General features: G+C 46.7%; 10 non-coding genes and 3 pseudogenes across 10 annotated transcripts; all 13 read left to right on the top strand.

Moving 5' to 3' along the window:
- The first annotated feature begins 727 nt into the window (after window positions 1-727).
- Window positions 728-843, top strand: LOC141228487 (U2 spliceosomal RNA; annotated as a pseudogene).
- A 524-nt stretch (window positions 844-1,367) lies between these two features.
- LOC141228340 (U2 spliceosomal RNA) lies at window positions 1,368-1,552 on the top strand. Its single transcript, XR_012295255.1, has one exon. It is a non-coding gene; the product is annotated as a U2 spliceosomal RNA (small nuclear RNA).
- A 1,115-nt stretch (window positions 1,553-2,667) lies between these two features.
- Window positions 2,668-2,783, top strand: LOC141228486 (U2 spliceosomal RNA; annotated as a pseudogene).
- A 524-nt stretch (window positions 2,784-3,307) lies between these two features.
- Window positions 3,308-3,492, top strand: LOC141228339 (U2 spliceosomal RNA). The gene has a single exon (XR_012295254.1). It is a non-coding gene; the product is annotated as a U2 spliceosomal RNA (small nuclear RNA).
- Window positions 3,493-5,491: 1,999 nt separating this feature from the next.
- LOC141228458 (U2 spliceosomal RNA) lies at window positions 5,492-5,676 on the top strand. The gene has a single exon (XR_012295328.1). It is a non-coding gene; the product is annotated as a U2 spliceosomal RNA (small nuclear RNA).
- Window positions 5,677-6,791: 1,115 nt separating this feature from the next.
- On the top strand, window positions 6,792-6,907 carry LOC141228482 (U2 spliceosomal RNA; annotated as a pseudogene).
- Window positions 6,908-7,431: 524 nt separating this feature from the next.
- LOC141228337 (U2 spliceosomal RNA) lies at window positions 7,432-7,613 on the top strand. Its single transcript, XR_012295252.1, has one exon. It is a non-coding gene; the product is annotated as a U2 spliceosomal RNA (small nuclear RNA).
- Window positions 7,614-8,728: 1,115 nt separating this feature from the next.
- LOC141228483 (U2 spliceosomal RNA) lies at window positions 8,729-8,919 on the top strand. Its single transcript, XR_012295336.1, has one exon. It is a non-coding gene; the product is annotated as a U2 spliceosomal RNA (small nuclear RNA).
- Window positions 8,920-10,034: 1,115 nt separating this feature from the next.
- Window positions 10,035-10,225, top strand: LOC141228332 (U2 spliceosomal RNA). The gene has a single exon (XR_012295247.1). It is a non-coding gene; the product is annotated as a U2 spliceosomal RNA (small nuclear RNA).
- Window positions 10,226-11,340: 1,115 nt separating this feature from the next.
- LOC141228331 (U2 spliceosomal RNA) lies at window positions 11,341-11,531 on the top strand. Its single transcript, XR_012295246.1, has one exon. It is a non-coding gene; the product is annotated as a U2 spliceosomal RNA (small nuclear RNA).
- Window positions 11,532-12,646: 1,115 nt separating this feature from the next.
- On the top strand, window positions 12,647-12,837 carry LOC141228472 (U2 spliceosomal RNA). The gene has a single exon (XR_012295335.1). It is a non-coding gene; the product is annotated as a U2 spliceosomal RNA (small nuclear RNA).
- Window positions 12,838-13,952: 1,115 nt separating this feature from the next.
- LOC141228461 (U2 spliceosomal RNA) lies at window positions 13,953-14,143 on the top strand. Its single transcript, XR_012295330.1, has one exon. It is a non-coding gene; the product is annotated as a U2 spliceosomal RNA (small nuclear RNA).
- A 1,115-nt stretch (window positions 14,144-15,258) lies between these two features.
- LOC141228449 (U2 spliceosomal RNA) lies at window positions 15,259-15,449 on the top strand. Its single transcript, XR_012295324.1, has one exon. It is a non-coding gene; the product is annotated as a U2 spliceosomal RNA (small nuclear RNA).
- Window positions 15,450-17,588: the final 2,139 nt, after the last annotated feature.

Below are 17,588 nucleotides of genomic sequence, written 5' to 3'. Positions count from 1 at the left end.
CAGCAGCCTTTTAAACTCACCTGAGCTAACAGGTATGTGCGCTGGTTACTCTGCTGCGCTTAAAATTTCTTTTTTGGTTTGCTACAATGCCTTTTCTGAAACGTTGTCGCCTTCTGCTGGAACACTGACTTCTTTCATTTAATGCCTGCAGACTATAAAAGAGAACCCAACCCAAAAAGTTTGGTTGATTAGTCTGTGGCATTCTGTTAAATTGTTGCTTATGGCGGTCTCTGTGAGCTTCTCTACGACATTCAGCCAGCCAGGTATCCTGCCTGCAGTAGATGGAATGTGGCAATGGAACGCTGGCTGCGCGTGTCATAATAGGCTCTGAGCCTTTATATACCTGTGCACAGCAGCAGCCACCTTCAGTCTGCTGCTGGACAGCCAGCAGCAGCAGCAGCAGGAGAGGTATGTAATCAGGAGCCCTCCTGCTAAGGGTAGACAGCTGCTCGTTCCACCCCACCCCCCGCCTTAATTGGTTCTCCTCCCTTCCAACGGTGTTGAGGCGGGTGGGAACAGCAGGGGGTGAAGGTGCTGTGTTTAAAGAGGTGGAGTTATGCAGATCTAAAACGCGTGGATTGCAGCAGCAGCAAGCCGAAAAGTGCAGGCATGTAAGGGATCTAGAGGTTGACAACATGTCTTCTTAACGGGAGTCCAGGAGCTCATCTCCACAAATGGACTTTTCAGGATCCTTGGGTGGCTCCGTAGTTTGAAACCAATTCTGGTTATCGCTTCTCGGCCTTTTGGCTAAGATCAAGTGTAGTATCTTTTGAAAAGGCAGTTTTGTCCTTGGGCTGCCCTAGTAAATTGATGCATATTACACACTGGTTTGGTGCACTTGTTAGTACGCCAGGTGGCTCATAGAGTTATCTGATGGAAAACATGGCCCTCCAGGATTGAAGTCACTAGGCTGGGTAAGTGTGAGGGCTTTGGAGCAATGTGCCCCAGGAGTAGGCGCCCTGGTGGGAGTCCAAGCTTACTGGGACTGGGAACCCCAGAAAGACTTGGCTTCGTAGCACGCCGCACCTTTGCCAATCATACTTTCTGAGCAACCCCCCCTATTCCTGGCCTCCGGGCTAGGAAGGGGAATTTTTATAAACCCGGTCGGAGGTCCGGTCAGCTTTGGGCTGAGAAACCAACACAGGCTCCAGCTCCACTAGGGTGGCAGCCTAGATGGAAGCTGGGAGCACGAAAACGGCTCTTCTCCGGCTTCGGCTAGGGAGAGCATCGGAGATCCCTGACCCTCGCTGTGGCCTTCTGGCTCGGAGGGATGGGGATGGTTTATTGGGGACCCTCTCCTCCGGGAAGGGTCCACATGAATCCTCGCCTCGTGCGCTGTTTTGGTGTGACTTCGGTCACATTTTTCAGTGCCTTGGATGCAGCTTCAATCAAAAAAAAATCTGTTCTTATCAGTTTAATATCTGATACGTCCCCTATCTGGGGACCATATATTAAATGGATTTTTAGAACAGGGAGATGGAAAAAGAGCTTGCTCTGTCCACTCCACGCATTGACCTGGTATTGCAGTATCTCCAGGACCGGTGCACCCCTTCTTTAATGCAGTTTCTAAAATCAGAAAGAATTGAATTCAATGTTTTTTGTTCATTTTGCTTGTTTGTCGGATTTTGGGATGGACTCTTTGGCTTTGCTTTTCTTCTCCTCATTGGATTTTTCATGTTCAAAGTTGCAGAAGCCAGATTACAAGCTCATTTTGGTTCAACTTCAGCAACTGTGCATTGCATTGCCATGTAATGTGATGCAATGCTATCTTTCTAGCTCTCCCTTTTTACTTCCTTTTGGATAAACAGACATATTAGGCAAGCATTTTGGAGCTTTCACCTAAATAACTACAGGTGGTGAGATAAGCTGCACAATATAATTGACCTTTCAGTATATTGTTGCACACACACCATCTATTTAGCACATGCCCTTGTTATCAACAGCAGCCTTTTAAACTCACCTGAGCTAACAGGTATGTGCGCTGGTTACTCTGCTGCGCTTAAAATTTCTTTTTTGGTTTGCTACAATGCCTTTTCTGAAACGTTGTCTCCTTCTGCTGGAACACTGACTTCTTTCATTTAATGCCTGCAGACTATAAAAGAGAACCCAACCCAAAAAGTTTGGTTGATTAGTCTGTGGCATTCTGTTAAACTGTTGCTTATGGCGGTCTCTGTGAGCTTCTCAGCGACATTCAGCCAGCCAGGTATCCTGCCTGCAGTAGATGGAATGTGGCAATGGAACGCTGGCTGCGCGTGTCATAATAGGCTCTGAGCCTTTATATACCTGTGCACAGCAGCAGCCACCTTCAGTCTGCTGCTGGACAGCCAGCAGCAGCAGCAGCAGGAGAGGTATGTAATCAGGAGCCCTCCTGCTAAGGGTAGACAGCTGCTTGTTCCACCCCACCCCCCGCCTTAATTGGTTCTCCTCCCTTCCAACGGTGTTGAGGCGGGTGGGAACAGCAGGGGGTGAAGGTGCTGTGTTTAAAGAGGTGGAGTTATGCAGATCTAAAACGCGTGGATTGCAGCAGCAGCAAGCCGAAAAGTGCAGGCATGTAAGGGATCTAGAGGTTGACAACATGTCTTCTTAACGGGAGTCCAGGAGCTCATCTCCACAAATGGACTTTTCAGGATCCTTGGGTGGCTCCGTAGTTTGAAACCAATTCTGGTTATCGCTTCTCGGCCTTTTGGCTAAGATCAAGTGTAGTATCTTTTGAAAAGGCAGTTTTGTCCTTGGGCTGCCCTAGTAAATTGATGCATATTACACACTGGTTTGGTGCACTTGTTAGTACGCCAGGTGGCTCATAGAGTTATCTGATGGAAAACATGGCCCTCCAGGATTGAAGTCACTAGGCTGGGTAAGTGTGAGGGCTTTGGAGCAATGTGCCCCAGGAGTAGGCGCCCTGGTGGGAGTCCAAGCTTACTGGGACTGGGAACCCCAGAAAGACTTGGCTTCGTAGCACGCCGCACCTTTGCCAATCATACTTTCTGAGCAACCCCCCCTATTCCTGGCCTCCGGGCTAGGAAGGGGAATTTTTATAAACCCGGTCGGAGGTCCGGTCAGCTTTGGGCTGAGAAACCAACACAGGCTCCAGCTCCACTAGGGTGGCAGCCTAGATGGAAGCTGGGAGCACGAAAACGGCTCTTCTCCGGCTTCGGCTAGGGAGAGCATCGGAGATCCCTGACCCTCGCTGTGGCCTTCTGGCTCGGAGGGATGGGGATGGTTTATTGGGGACCCTCTCCTCCGGGAAGGGTCCACATGAATCCTCGCCTCGTGCGCTGTTTTGGTGTGACTTCGGTCACATTTTTCAGTGCCTTGGATGCAGCTTCAATCAAAAAAAAATCTGTTCTTATCAGTTTAATATCTGATACGTCCCCTATCTGGGGACCATATATTAAATGGATTTTTAGAACAGGGAGATGGAAAAAGAGCTTGCTCTGTCCACTCCACGCATTGACCTGGTATTGCAGTATCTCCAGGACCGGTGCACCCCTTCTTTAATGCAGTTTCTAAAATCAGAAAGAATTGAATTCAATGTTTTTTGTTCATTTTGCTTGTTTGTCGGATTTTGGGATGGACTCTTTGGCTTTGCTTTTCTTCTCCTCATTGGATTTTTCATGTTCAAAGTTGCAGAAGCCAGATTACAAGCTCATTTTGGTTCAACTTCAGCAACTGTGCATTGCATTGCCATGTAATGTGATGCAATGCTATCTTTCTAGCTCTCCCTTTTTACTTCCTTTTGGATAAACAGACATATTAGGCAAGCATTTTGGAGCTTTCACCTAAATAACTACAGGTGGTGAGATAAGCTGCACAATATAATTGACCTTTCAGTATATTGTTGCACACACACCATCTATTTAGCACATGCCCTTGTTATCAACAGCAGCCTTTTAAACTCACCTGAGCTAACAGGTATGTGCGCTGGTTACTCTGCTGCGCTTAAAATTTATTTTTTGGTTTGCTACAATGCCTTTTCTGAAACGTTGTCTCCTTCTGCTGGAACACTGACTTCTTTCATTTAATGCCTGCAGACTATAAAAGAGAACCCAACCCAAAAAGTTTGGTTGATTAGTCTGTGGCATTCTGTTAAACTGTTGCTTATGGCGGTCTCTGTGAGCTTCTCAGCGACATTCAGCCAGCCAGGTATCCTGCCTGCAGTAGATGGAATGTGGCAATGGAACGCTGGCTGCGCGTGTCATAATAGGCTCTGAGCCTTTATATACCTGTGCACAGCAGCAGCCACCTTCAGTCTGCTGCTGGACAGCCAGCAGCAGCAGCAGCAGGAGAGGTATGTAATCAGGAGCCCTCCTGCTAAGGGTAGACAGCTGCTCGTTCCACCCCACCCCCCGCCTTAATTGGTTCTCCTCCCTTCCAACGGTGTTGAGGCGGGTGGGAACAGCAGGGGGTGAAGGTGCTGTGTTTAAAGAGGTGGAGTTATGCAGATCTAAAACGCGTGGATTGCAGCAGCAGCAAGCCGAAAAGTGCAGGCATGTAAGGGATCTAGAGGTTGACAACATGTCTTCTTAACGGGAGTCCAGGAGCTCATCTCCACAAATGGACTTTTCAGGATCCTTGGGTGGCTCCGTAGTTTGAAACCAATTCTGGTTGTCGCTTCTCGGCCTTTTGGCTAAGATCAAGTGTAGTATCTTTCGAAAAGGCGGTTTTGGATGTTGGCCGCCCTAGTAGATTGATACATTATGCACACTGGGGTTTAGGCGCTTGTTAGTACGCCAGGTGGCTAATATAGTCATCTGGTGGAAAGCATGGCCCCCCAGGATCGACGCCATTGGGCCGGGGAAGATCGAAAGCCCGAAGTGTGAAGTGCCCCAGGAGTGGTGACCCTGGGGTGCCTTAACTCACTGGGATTGGGAACCCCACTTGAGTTTATGGCACATTTGCACTAGCACTTCAATATTTCTTTCTTCACACACCCTTATTCCGGGCCTTCTGGCCTTAGGATGGGGAATTTTTCAATTCCCGGTCGAAGGTCCGGGCAGTATTATACTGTGAAACCTTCACTATTTATTTAATTTTTTTTTGTCACTGTGTGTCCACTTTTTCACGTGTGTCCACGTCCTTACTAGGATTTTGTCGGGATGCGGTTCCCTTACGGGTTCCTCTCTTGGCAGGTCTAGGGGGGGAGTGTGTGGCCATCAGGTTCCGCTCCCCCCTGAACCCCCCTGGCTCTCCTCTTTCGGGAGGAGAGCGTTGTTGGCTCCCCTCTTCCGGGAGGGGAGCACAGTCTTTGGCTCCCAGTGCCTTGCTCGGGTGAGAACTCGGGCAGGTATTGAGGGTAAGATTGGGTCGCCTCTGGCTCCGGCTGGAGGTGGCTATTTGTCCCTGTGCCTCGCTGTGGCCTTCTGGCTCGGAGGGACGGGGAATGGTTTGGGGGACCCTTCTCCTTTTGGAGAGGGTTTCAAGAAGACCAGCATCCTAGTGCACTTTTTTTTGTGGCACTTGTCACTTTTTTAAGCGCACTCGGGTTTTGTACACGAATTCGGGCTTTCGATAAAAAAAAAAAAATCTGTTCTTATCAGTTTAATATCTGATACGTCCCCTATCTGGGGACCATATATTAAATGGATTTTTAGAACAGGGAGATGGAAAAAGAGCTTGCTCTGTCCACTCCACGCATTGACCTGCTATTGCAGTATCTCCAGGACCGGTGCACCCCTTCTTTAATGCAGTTTCTAAAATCAGAAAGAATTGAATTCAATGTTTTTTGTTCATTTTGCTTGTTTGTCGGATTTTGGGATGGACTCTTTGGCTTTGCTTTTCTTCTCCTCATTGGATTTTTCATGTTCAAAGTTGCAGAAGCCAGATTACAAGCTCATTTTGGTTCAACTTCAGCAACTGTGCATTGCATTGCCATGTAATGTGATGCAATGCTATCTTTCTAGCTCTCCCTTTTTACTTCCTTTTGGATAAACAGACATATTAGGCAAGCATTTTGGAGCTTTCACCTAAATAACTACAGGTGGTGAGATAAGCTGCACAATATAATTGACCTTTCAGTATATTGTTGCACACACACCATCTATTTAGCAAATGCCCTTGTTATCAACAGCAGCCTTTTAAACTCACCTGAGCTAACAGGTATGTGCGCTGGTTACTCTGCTGCGCTTAAAATTTCTTTTTTGGTTTGCTACAATGCCTTTTCTGAAACGTTGTCTCCTTCTGCTGGAACACTGACTTCTTTCATTTAATGCCTGCAGACTATAAAAGAGAACCCAACCCAAAAAGTTTGGTTGATTAGTCTGTGGCATTCTGTTAAACTGTTGCTTATGGCGGTCTCTGTGAGCTTCTCAGCGACATTCAGCCAGCCAGGTATCCTGCCTGCAGTAGATGGAATGTGGCAATGGAACGCTGGCTGCGCGTGTCATAATAGGCTCTGAGCCTTTATATACCTGTGCACAGCAGCAGCCACCTTCAGTCTGCTGCTGGACAGCCAGCAGCAGCAGCAGCAGGAGAGGTATGTAATCAGGAGCCCTCCTGCTAAGGGTAGACAGTTGCTCGTTCCACCCCACCCCCCGCCTTAATTGGTTCTCCTCCCTTCCAACGGTGTTGAGGCGGGTGGGAACAGCAGGGGGTGAAGGTGCTGTGTTTAAAGAGGTGGAGTTATGCAGATCTAAAACGCGTGGATTGCAGCAGCAGCAAGCCGAAAAGTGCAGGCATGTAAGGGATCTAGAGGTTGACAACATGTCTTCTTAACGGGAGTCCAGGAGCTCATCTCCACAAATGGACTTTTCAGGATCCTTGGGTGGCTCCGTAGTTTGAAACCAATTCTGGTTATCGCTTCTCGGCCTTTTGGCTAAGATCAAGTGTAGTATCTTTTGAAAAGGCAGTTTTGTCCTTGGGCTGCCCTAGTAAATTGATGCATATTACACACTGGTTTGGTGCACTTGTTAGTACGCCAGGTGGCTCATAGAGTTATCTGATGGAAAACATGGCCCTCCAGGATCGAAGTCACTAGGCTGGGTAAGTGTGAGGGCTTTGGAGCAATGTGCCCCAGGAGTAGGCGCACTGGTGGGAGTCCAAGCTTACTGGGACTGGGAACCCCAGAAAGACTTGGCTTCGTAGCACGCCGCACCTTTGCCAATCATACTTTCTGAGCAACCCCCCCTATTCCTGGCCTCCGGGCTAGGAAGGGGAATTTTTATAAACCCGGTCGGAGGTCCGGTCAGCTTTGGGCTGAGAAACCAACACAGGCTCCAGCTCCACTAGGGTGGCAGCCTAGATGGAAGCTGGGAGCACGAAAACGGCTCTTCTCCGGCTTCGGCTAGGGAGAGCATCGGAGATCCCTGACCCTCGCTGTGGCCTTCTGGCTCGGAGGGATGGGGATGATTTATTGGGAACCCTCTCCTCCGGGAAGGGTCCACATGAATCCTCACCTCGTGCGCTGTTTTGGTGTGACTTCGGTCACATTTTTCAGTGCCTTGGATGCAGCTTCAATCAAAAAATCTGTTCTTATCAGTTTAATATCTGATACGTCCCCTATCTGGGGACCATATATTAAATGGATTTTTAGAACAGGGAGATGGAAAAAGAGCTTGCTCTGTCCACTCCACGCATTGACCTGGTATTGCAGTATCTCCAGGACCGGTGCACTCCTTCTTTAATGCAGTTTCTAAAATCAGAAAGAATTGAATTCAATGTTTTTTGTTCATTTTGCTTGTTTGTCGGATTTGGGGATGGACTCTTTGGCTTTGCTTTTCTTCTCCTCATTGGATTTTTCATGTTCAAAGTTGCAGAAGCCAGATTACAAGCTCATTTTGGTTCAACTTCAGCAACTGTGCATTGCATTGCCATGTAATGTGATGCAATGCTATCTTTCTAGCTCTCCCTTTTTACTTCCTTTTGGATAAACAGACATATTAGGCAAGCATTTTGGAGCTTTCACCTAAATAACTACAGGTGGTGAGATAAGCTGCACAATATAATTGACCTTTCAGTATATTGTTGCACACACACCATCTATTTAGCAAATGCCCTTGCTATCAACAGCAGCCTTTTAAACTCACCTGAGCTAACAGGTATGTGCGCTGGTTACTCTGCTGCGCTTAAAATTTCTTTTTTGGTTTGCTACAATGCCTTTTCTGAAACGTTGTCTCCTTCTGCTGGAACACTGACTTCTTTCATTTAATGCCTGCAGACTATAAAAGAGAACCCAACCCAAAAAGTTTGGTTGATTAGTCTGTGGCATTCTGTTAAACTGTTGCTTATGGCGGTCTCTGTGAGCTTCTCAGCGACATTCAGCCAGCCAGGTATCCTGCCTGCAGTAGATGGAATGTGGCAATGGAACGCTGGCTGCGCGTGTCATAATAGGCTCTGAGCCTTTATATACCTGTGCACAGCAGCAGCCACCTTCAGTCTGCTGCTGGACAGCCAGCAGCAGCAGCAGCAGGAGAGGTATGTAATCAGGAGCCCTCCTGCTAAGGGTAGACAGCTGCTCGTTCCACCCCACCCCCCACCTTAATTGGTTCTCCTCCCTTCCAACGGTGATGAGGCGGGTGGGAACAGCAGGGGGTGAAGGTGCTGTGTTTAAAGAGGTGGAGTTATGCAGATCTAAAACGCGTGGATTGCAGCAGCAGCAAGCCGAAAAGTGCAGGCATGTAAGGGATCTAGAGGTTGACAACATGTCTTCTTAACGGGAGTCCAGGAGCTCATCTCCACAAATGGACTTTTCAGGATCCTTGGGTGGCTCCGTAGTTTGAAACCAATTCTGGTTATCGCTTCTCGGCCTTTTGGCTAAGATCAAGTGTAGTATCTGTTCTTATCAGTTTAATATCTGATACGTCCCCTATCTGGGGACCATATATTAAATGGATTTTTAGAACAGGGAGATGGAAAAAGAGCTTGCTCTGTCCACTCCACGCATTGACCTGGTATTGCAGTATCTCCAGGACCGGTGCACCCCTTCTTTAATGCAGTTTCTAAAATCAGAAAGAATTGAATTCAATGTTTTTTGTTCATTTTGCTTGTTTGTCGGATTTGGGGATGGACTCTTTGGCTTTGCTTTTCTTCTCCTCATTGGATTTTTCATGTTCAAAGTTGCAGAAGCCAGATTACAAGCTCATTTTGGTTCAACTTCAGCAACTGTGCATTGCATTGCCATGTAATGTGATGCAATGCTATCTTTCTAGCTCTCCCTTTTTACTTCCTTTTGGATAAACAGACATATTAGGCAAGCATTTTGGAGCTTTCACCTAAATAACTACAGGTGGTGAGATAAGCTGCACAATATAATTGACCTTTCAGTATATTGTTGCACACACACCATCTATTTAGCAAATGCCCTTGTTATCAACAGCAGCCTTTTAAACTCACCTGAGCTAACAGGTATGTGCGCTGGTTACTCTGCTGCGCTTAAAATTTCTTTTTTGGTTTGCTACAATGCCTTTTCTGAAACGTTGTCTCCTTCTGCTAGAACACTGACTTCTTTCATTTAATGCCTGCAGACTATAAAAGAGAACCCAACCCAAAAAGTTTGGTTGATTAGTCTGTGGCATTCTGTTAAACTGTTGCTTATGGCGGTCTCTGTGAGCTTCTCAGCGACATTCAGCCAGCCAGGTATCCTGCCTGCAGTAGATGGAATGTGGCAATGGAACGCTGGCTGCGCGTGTCATAATAGGCTCTGAGCCTTTATATACCTGTGCACAGCAGCAGCCACCTTCAGTCTGCTGCTGGACAGCCAGCAGCAGCAGCAGCAGGAGAGGTATGTAATCAGGAGCCCTCCTGCTAAGGGTAGACAGCTGCTCGTTCCACCCCACCCCCCGCCTTAATTGGTTCTCCTCCCTTCCAACGGTGTTGAGGCGGGTGGGAACAGCAGGGGGTGAAGGTGCTGTGTTTAAAGAGGTGGAGTTATGCAGATCTAAAACGCGTGGATTGCAGCAGCAGCAAGCCGAAAAGTGCAGGCATGTAAGGGATCTAGAGGTTGACAACATGTCTTCTTAACGGGAGTCCAGGAGCTCATCTCCACAAATGGACTTTTCAGGATCCTTGGGTGGCTCCGTAGTTTGAAACCAATTCTGGTTATCGCTTCTCGGCCTTTTGGCTAAGATCAAGTGTAGTATCTGTTCTTATCAGTTTAATATCTGATACGTCCCCTATCTGGGGACCATATATTAAATGGATTTTTAGAACAGGGAGATGGAAAAAGAGCTTGCTCTGTCCACTCCACGCATTGACCTACTATTGCAGTATCTCCAGGACCGGTGCACCCCTTCTTTAATGCAGTTTCTAAAATCAGAAAGAATTGAATTCAATGTTTTTTGTTCATTTTGCTTGTTTGTCGGATATGGGGATGGACTCTTTGGCTTTGCTTTTCTTCTCCTCATTGGATTTTTCATGTTCAAAGTTGCAGAAGCCAGATTACAAGCTCATTTTGGTTCAACTTCAGCAACTGTGCATTGCATTGCCATGTAATGTGATGCAATGCTATCTTTCTAGCTCTCCCTTTTTACTTCCTTTTGGATAAACAGACATATTAGGCAAGCATTTTGGAGCTTTCACCTAAATAACTACAGGTGGTGAGATAAGCTGCACAATATAATTGACCTTTCAGTATATTGTTGCACACACACCATCTATTTAGCAAATGCCCTTGTTATCAACAGCAGCCTTTTAAACTCACCTGAGCTAACAGGTATGTGCGCTGGTTACTCTGCTGCGCTTAAAATTTCTTTTTTGGTTTGCTACAATGCCTTTTCTGAAACGTTGTCTCCTTCTGCTGGAACACTGACTTCTTTCATTTAATGCCTGCAGACTATAAAAGAGAACCCAACCCAAAAAGTTTGGTTGATTAGTCTGTGGCATTCTGTTAAACTGTTGCTTATGGCGGTCTCTGTGAGCTTCTCAGCGACATTCAGCCAGCCAGGTATCCTGCCTGCAGTAGATGGAATGTGGCAATGGAACGCTGGCTGCGCGTGTCATAATAGGCTCTGAGCCTTTATATACCTGTGCACAGCAGCAGCCACCTTCAGTCTGCTGCTGGACAGCCAGCAGCAGCAGCAGCAGGAGAGGTATGTAATCAGGAGCCCTCCTGCTAAGGGTAGACAGCTGCTCGTTCCACCCCACCCCCCGCCTTAATTGGTTCTCCTCCCTTCCAACGGTGTTGAGGCGGGTGGGAACAGCAGGGGGTGAAGGTGCTGTGTTTAAAGAGGTGGAGTTATGCAGATCTAAAACGCGTGGATTGCAGCAGCAGCAAGCCGAAAAGTGCAGGCATGTAAGGGATCTAGAGGTTGACAACATGTCTTCTTAACGGGAGTCCAGGAGCTCATCTCCACAAATGGACTTTTCAGGATCCTTGGGTGGCTCCGTAGTTTGAAACCAATTCTGGTTATCGCTTCTCGGCCTTTTGGCTAAGATCAAGTGTAGTATCTGTTCTTATCAGTTTAATATCTGATACGTCCCCTATCTGGGGACCATATATTAAATGGATTTTTAGAACAGGGAGATGGAAAAAGAGCTTGCTCTGTCCACTCCACGCATTGACCTACTATTGCAGTATCTCCAGGACCGGTGCACCCCTTCTTTAATGCAGTTTCTAAAATCAGAAAGAATTGAATTCAATGTTTTTTGTTCATTTTGCTTGTTTGTCGGATATGGGGATGGACTCTTTGGCTTTGCTTTTCTTCTCCTCATTGGATTTTTCATGTTCAAAGTTGCAGAAGCCAGATTACAAGCTCATTTTGGTTCAACTTCAGCAACTGTGCATTGCATTGCCATGTAATGTGATGCAATGCTATCTTTCTAGCTCTCCCTTTTTACTTCCTTTTGGATAAACAGACATATTAGGCAAGCATTTTGGAGCTTTCACCTAAATAACTACAGGTGGTGAGATAAGCTGCACAATATAATTGACCTTTCAGTATATTGTTGCACACACACCATCTATTTAGCAAATGCCCTTGTTATCAACAGCAGCCTTTTAAACTCACCTGAGCTAACAGGTATGTGCGCTGGTTACTCTGCTGCGCTTAAAATTTCTTTTTTGGTTTGCTACAATGCCTTTTCTGAAACGTTGTCTCCTTCTGCTGGAACACTGACTTCTTTCATTTAATGCCTGCAGACTATAAAAGAGAACCCAACCCAAAAAGTTTGGTTGATTAGTCTGTGGCATTCTGTTAAACTGTTGCTTATGGCGGTCTCTGTGAGCTTCTCAGCGACATTCAGCCAGCCAGGTATCCTGCCTGCAGTAGATGGAATGTGGCAATGGAACGCTGGCTGCGCGTGTCATAATAGGCTCTGAGCCTTTATATACCTGTGCACAGCAGCAGCCACCTTCAGTCTGCTGCTGGACAGCCAGCAGCAGCAGCAGCAGGAGAGGTATGTAATCAGGAGCCCTCCTGCTAAGGGTAGACAGCTGCTCGTTCCACCCCACCCCCCGCCTTAATTGGTTCTCCTCCCTTCCAACGGTGTTGAGGCGGGTGGGAACAGCAGGGGGTGAAGGTGCTGTGTTTAAAGAGGTGGAGTTATGCAGATCTAAAACGCGTGGATTGCAGCAGCAGCAAGCCGAAAAGTGCAGGCATGTAAGGGATCTAGAGGTTGACAACATGTCTTCTTAACGGGAGTCCAGGAGCTCATCTCCACAAATGGACTTTTCAGGATCCTTGGGTGGCTCCGTAGTTTGAAACCAATTCTGGTTATCGCTTCTCGGCCTTTTGGCTAAGATCAAGTGTAGTATCTGTTCTTATCAGTTTAATATCTGATACGTCCCCTATCTGGGGACCATATATTAAATGGATTTTTAGAACAGGGAGATGGAAAAAGAGCTTGCTCTGTCCACTCCACGCATTGACCTGGTATTGCAGTATCTCCAGGACCGGTGCACCCCTTCTTTAATGCAGTTTCTAAAATCAGAAAGAATTGAATTCAATGTTTTTTGTTCATTTTGCTTGTTTGTCGGATTTGGGGATGGACTCTTTGGCTTTGCTTTTCTTCTCCTCATTGGATTTTTCATGTTCAAAGTTGCAGAAGCCAGATTACAAGCTCATTTTGGTTCAACTTCAGCAACTGTGCATTGCATTGCCATGTAATGTGATGCAATGCTATCTTTCTAGCTCTCCCTTTTTACTTCCTTTTGGATAAACAGACATATTAGGCAAGCATTTTGGAGCTTTCACCTAAATAACTACAGGTGGTGAGATAAGCTGCACAATATAATTGACCTTTCAGTATATTGTTGCACACACACCATCTATTTAGCAAATGCCCTTGTTATCAACAGCAGCCTTTTAAACTCACCTGAGCTAACAGGTATGTGCGCTGGTTACTCTGCTGCGCTTAAAATTTCTTTTTTGGTTTGCTACAATGCCTTTTCTGAAACGTTGTCTCCTTCTGCTGGAACACTGACTTCTTTCATTTAATGCCTGCAGACTATAAAAGAGAACCCAACCCAAAAAGTTTGGTTGATTAGTCTGTGGCATTCTGTTAAACTGTTGCTTATGGCGGTCTCTGTGAGCTTCTCAGCGACATTCAGCCAAGCAGGTATCCTGCCTGCAGTAGATGGAATGTGGCAATGGAACGCTGGCTGCGCGTGTCATAATAGGCTCTGAGCCTTTATATACCTGTGCACAGCAGCAGCCACCTTCAGTCTGCTGCTGGACAGCCAGCAGCAGCAGCAGCAGGAGAGGTATGTAATCAGGAGCCCTCCTGCTAAGGGTAGACAGCTGCTCGTTCCACCCCACCCCCCGCCTTAATTGGTTCTCCTCCCTTCCAACGGTGTTGAGGCGGGTGGGAACAGCAGGGGGTGAAGGTGCTGTGTTTAAAGAGGTGGAGTTATGCAGATCTAAAACGCGTGGATTGCAGCAGCAGCAAGCCGAAAAGTGCAGGCATGTAAGGGATCTAGAGGTTGACAACATGTCTTCTTAACGGGAGTCCAGGAGCTCATCTCCACAAATGGACTTTTCAGGATCCTTGGGTGGCTCCGTAGTTTGAAACCAATTCTGGTTATCGCTTCTCGGCCTTTTGGCTAAGATCAAGTGTAGTATCTGTTCTTATCAGTTTAATATCTGATACGTCCCCTATCTGGGGACCATATATTAAATGGATTTTTAGAACAGGGAGATGGAAAAAGAGCTTGCTCTGTCCACTCCACGCATTGACCTGGTATTGCAGTATCTCCAGGACCGGTGCACCCCTTCTATAATGCAGTTTCTAAAATCAGAAAGAATTGAATTCAATGTTTTTTGTTCATTTTGCTTGTTTGTCGGATTTGGGGATGGACTCTTTGGCTTTGCTTTTCTTCTCCTCATTGGATTTTTCATGTTCAAAGTTGCAGAAGCCAGATTACAAGCTCATTTTGGTTCAACTTCAGCAACTGTGCATTGCATTGCCATGTAATGTGATGCAATGCTATCTTTCTAGCTCTCCCTTTTTACTTCCTTTTGGATAAACAGACATATTAGGCAAGCATTTTGGAGCTTTCACCTAAATAACTACAGGTGGTGAGATAAGCTGCACAATATAATTGACCTTTCAGTATATTGTTGCACACACACCATCTATTTAGCAAATGCCCTTGTTATCAACAGCAGCCTTTTAAACTCACCTGAGCTAACAGGTATGTGCGCTGGTTACTCTGCTGCGCTTAAAATTTCTTTTTTGGTTTGCTACAATGCCTTTTCTGAAACGTTGTCTCCTTCTGCTGGAACACTGACTTCTTTCATTTAATGCCTGCAGACTATAAAAGAGAACCCAACCCAAAAAGTTTGGTTGATTAGTCTGTGGCATTCTGTTAAACTGTTGCTTATGGCAGTCTCTGTGAGCTTCTCAGCGACATTCAGCCAGCCAGGTATCCTGCCTGCAGTAGATGGAATGTGGCAATGGAACGCTGGCTGCGCGTGTCATAATAGGCTCTGAGCCTTTATATACCTGTGCACAGCAGCAGCCACCTTCAGTCTGCTGCTGGACAGCCAGCAGCAGCAGCAGCAGGAGAGGTATGTAATCAGGAGCCCTCCTGCTAAGGGTAGACAGCTGCTCGTTCCACCCCACCCCCCGCCTTAATTGGTTCTCCTCCCTTCCAACGGTGTTGAGGCGGGTGGGAACAGCAGGGGGTGAAGGTGCTGTGTTTAAAGAGGTAGAGTTATGCAGATCTAAAACGCGTGGATTGCAGCAGCAGCAAGCCGAAAAGTGCAGGCATGTAAGGGATCTAGAGGTTGACAACATGTCTTCTTAACGGGAGTCCAGGAGCTCATCTCCACAAATGGACTTTTCAGGATCCTTGGGTGGCTCCGTAGTTTGAAACCAATTCTGGTTATCGCTTCTCGGCCTTTTGGCTAAGATCAAGTGTAGTATCTGTTCTTATCAGTTTAATATCTGATACGTCCCCTATCTGGGGACCATATATTAAATGGATTTTTAGAACAGGGAGATGGAAAAAGAGCTTGCTCTGTCCACTCCACGCATTGACCTGGTATTGCAGTATCTCCAGGACCGGTGCACCCCTTCTTTAATGCAGTTTCTAAAATCAGAAAGAATTGAATTCAATGTTTTTTGTTCATTTTGCTTGTTTGTCGGATTTGGGGATGGACTCTTTGGCTTTGCTTTTCTTCTCCTCATTGGATTTTTCATGTTCAAAGTTGCAGAAGCCAGATTACAAGCTCATTTTGGTTCAACTTCAGCAACTGTGCATTGCATTGCCATGTAATGTGATGCAATGCTATCTTTCTAGCTCTCCCTTTTTACTTCCTTTTGGATAAACAGACATATTAGGCAAGCATTTTGGAGCTTTCACCTAAATAACTACAGGTGGTGAGATAAGCTGCACAATATAATTGACCTTTCAGTATATTGTTGCACACACACCATCTATTTAGCAAATGCCCTTGTTATCAACAGCAGCCTTTTAAACTCACCTGAGCTAACAGGTATGTGCGCTGGTTACTCTGCTGCGCTTAAAATTTCTTTTTTGGTTTGCTACAATGCCTTTTCTGAAACGTTGTCTCCTTCTGCTGGAACACTGACTTCTTTCATTTAATGCCTGCAGACTATAAAAGAGAACCCAACCCAAAAAGTTTGGTTGATTAGTCTGTGGCATTCTGTTAAACTGTTGCTTATGGCGGTCTCTGTGAGCTTCTCAGCGACATTCAGCCAGCCAGGTATCCTGCCTGCAGTAGATGGAATGTGGCAATGGAACGCTGGCTGCGCGTGTCATAATAGGCTCTGAGCCTTTATATACCTGTGCACAGCAGCAGCCACCTTCAGTCTGCTGCTGGACAGCCAGCAGCAGCAGCAGCAGGAGAGGTATGTAATCAGGAGCCCTCCTGCTAAGGGTAGACAGCTGCTCGTTCCACCCCACCCCCCGCCTTAATTGGTTCTCCTCCCTTCCAACGGTGTTGAGGCGGGTGGGAACAGCAGGGGGTGAAGGTGCTGTGTTTAAAGAGGTGGAGTTATGCAGATCTAAAACGCGTGGATTGCAGCAGCAGCAAGCCGAAAAGTGCAGGCATGTAAGGGATCTAGAGGTTGACAACATGTCTTCTTAACGGGAGTCCAGGAGCTCATCTCCACAAATGGACTTTTCAGGATCCTTGGGTGGCTCCGTAGTTTGAAACCAATTCTGGTTATCGCTTCTCGGCCTTTTGGCTACGACCAAGTGTTGTTGCTGGAAGACTCCAAAGCCTATCGCATCCTCGGCCTTGAGGCATCGGCAGTTCTACTGTCTTAAGCCTCCTGCTGCTATAGGGGGTGTGCGTGCTGAAGAGAACCAAGAAGGCGATCGACTTATCTGAATATGGCGATGGCGACATCGGCTACTCTCCGTTCTGCTGGAGCTGGCGACTTGAAGATCAAGAACTCTTTCAAGATTGAAGTTGAAGAGCGAGCCCGTGACAAGTTCTCCCTGTCTTTCTTCGTGAGGAAGGTCCTGCTTGAGATCCTGCAGGTGAAAAGGGAGAACATTCTGGCACTTCAAGATGCTCCTGGACGCTTTGTGCTTACCCTGACCTCTGAAGTGGCATCTCAGAATTTTTACCATCAGATCAAGCTGAGACTTCAGGAGGAAGATCTTAAAGGACTGTGTTTTGTGACCCTCTGCCTGGCAGAAGAGAAGTCTGTGGTGGTTCATATGAGCAATCCGCATGTCTCTGAAAAGGATGTGGCTGCGTTTCTGCATAACTATTGCTCTGAGGTCTACTTTTCTCACAAAATCATGAACTCTGAGAGGTTGTGGACCGGAAAATACAAGTTCATTGTGAAGCTGAGAGAAGGTTTGGGAATTGGTGGACTCATTCATCCGCCTCAGAGCTTCCTGATTGGCAGAGAGAGAGGAAGACTCTTCTATCCAGGGATGCCTATCTTCTGCAGAAAATGTATGGACTTTGGGCATTCCTTTGAGAGCTGCAAGGAGGAGAACGCTCTTTGCAAGAAGTGCTATCAAAAAGGACATGTCACTCTGAACTGCCCAAATCAGATGATCTGTAATATCTGCCGTATCCCTGGGCACTCTTTTCGGGATTGTCCGTTGAGAAAAAAGACCTTCAGCTATGCAGATGCAGCTCGGGGGGGAGCCCCTCCGAAGCGGTCCAGTCCTGAAGAACAAACAGACAAATCCAAGGACCCTCCCGGGAACCCTTCTGGGGATCCGCCCA

This window comes from Phyllobates terribilis, unplaced genomic scaffold (genome assembly GCF_046119375.1).
Source record: "Phyllobates terribilis strain yellow unplaced genomic scaffold, ASM4611937v1 Scaffold_437__1_contigs__length_1545540, whole genome shotgun sequence".
Lineage (NCBI taxonomy): Eukaryota > Metazoa > Chordata > Amphibia > Anura > Dendrobatidae > Phyllobates > Phyllobates terribilis.
This window is presented reverse-complemented; position numbering and strand designations above follow the sequence as displayed.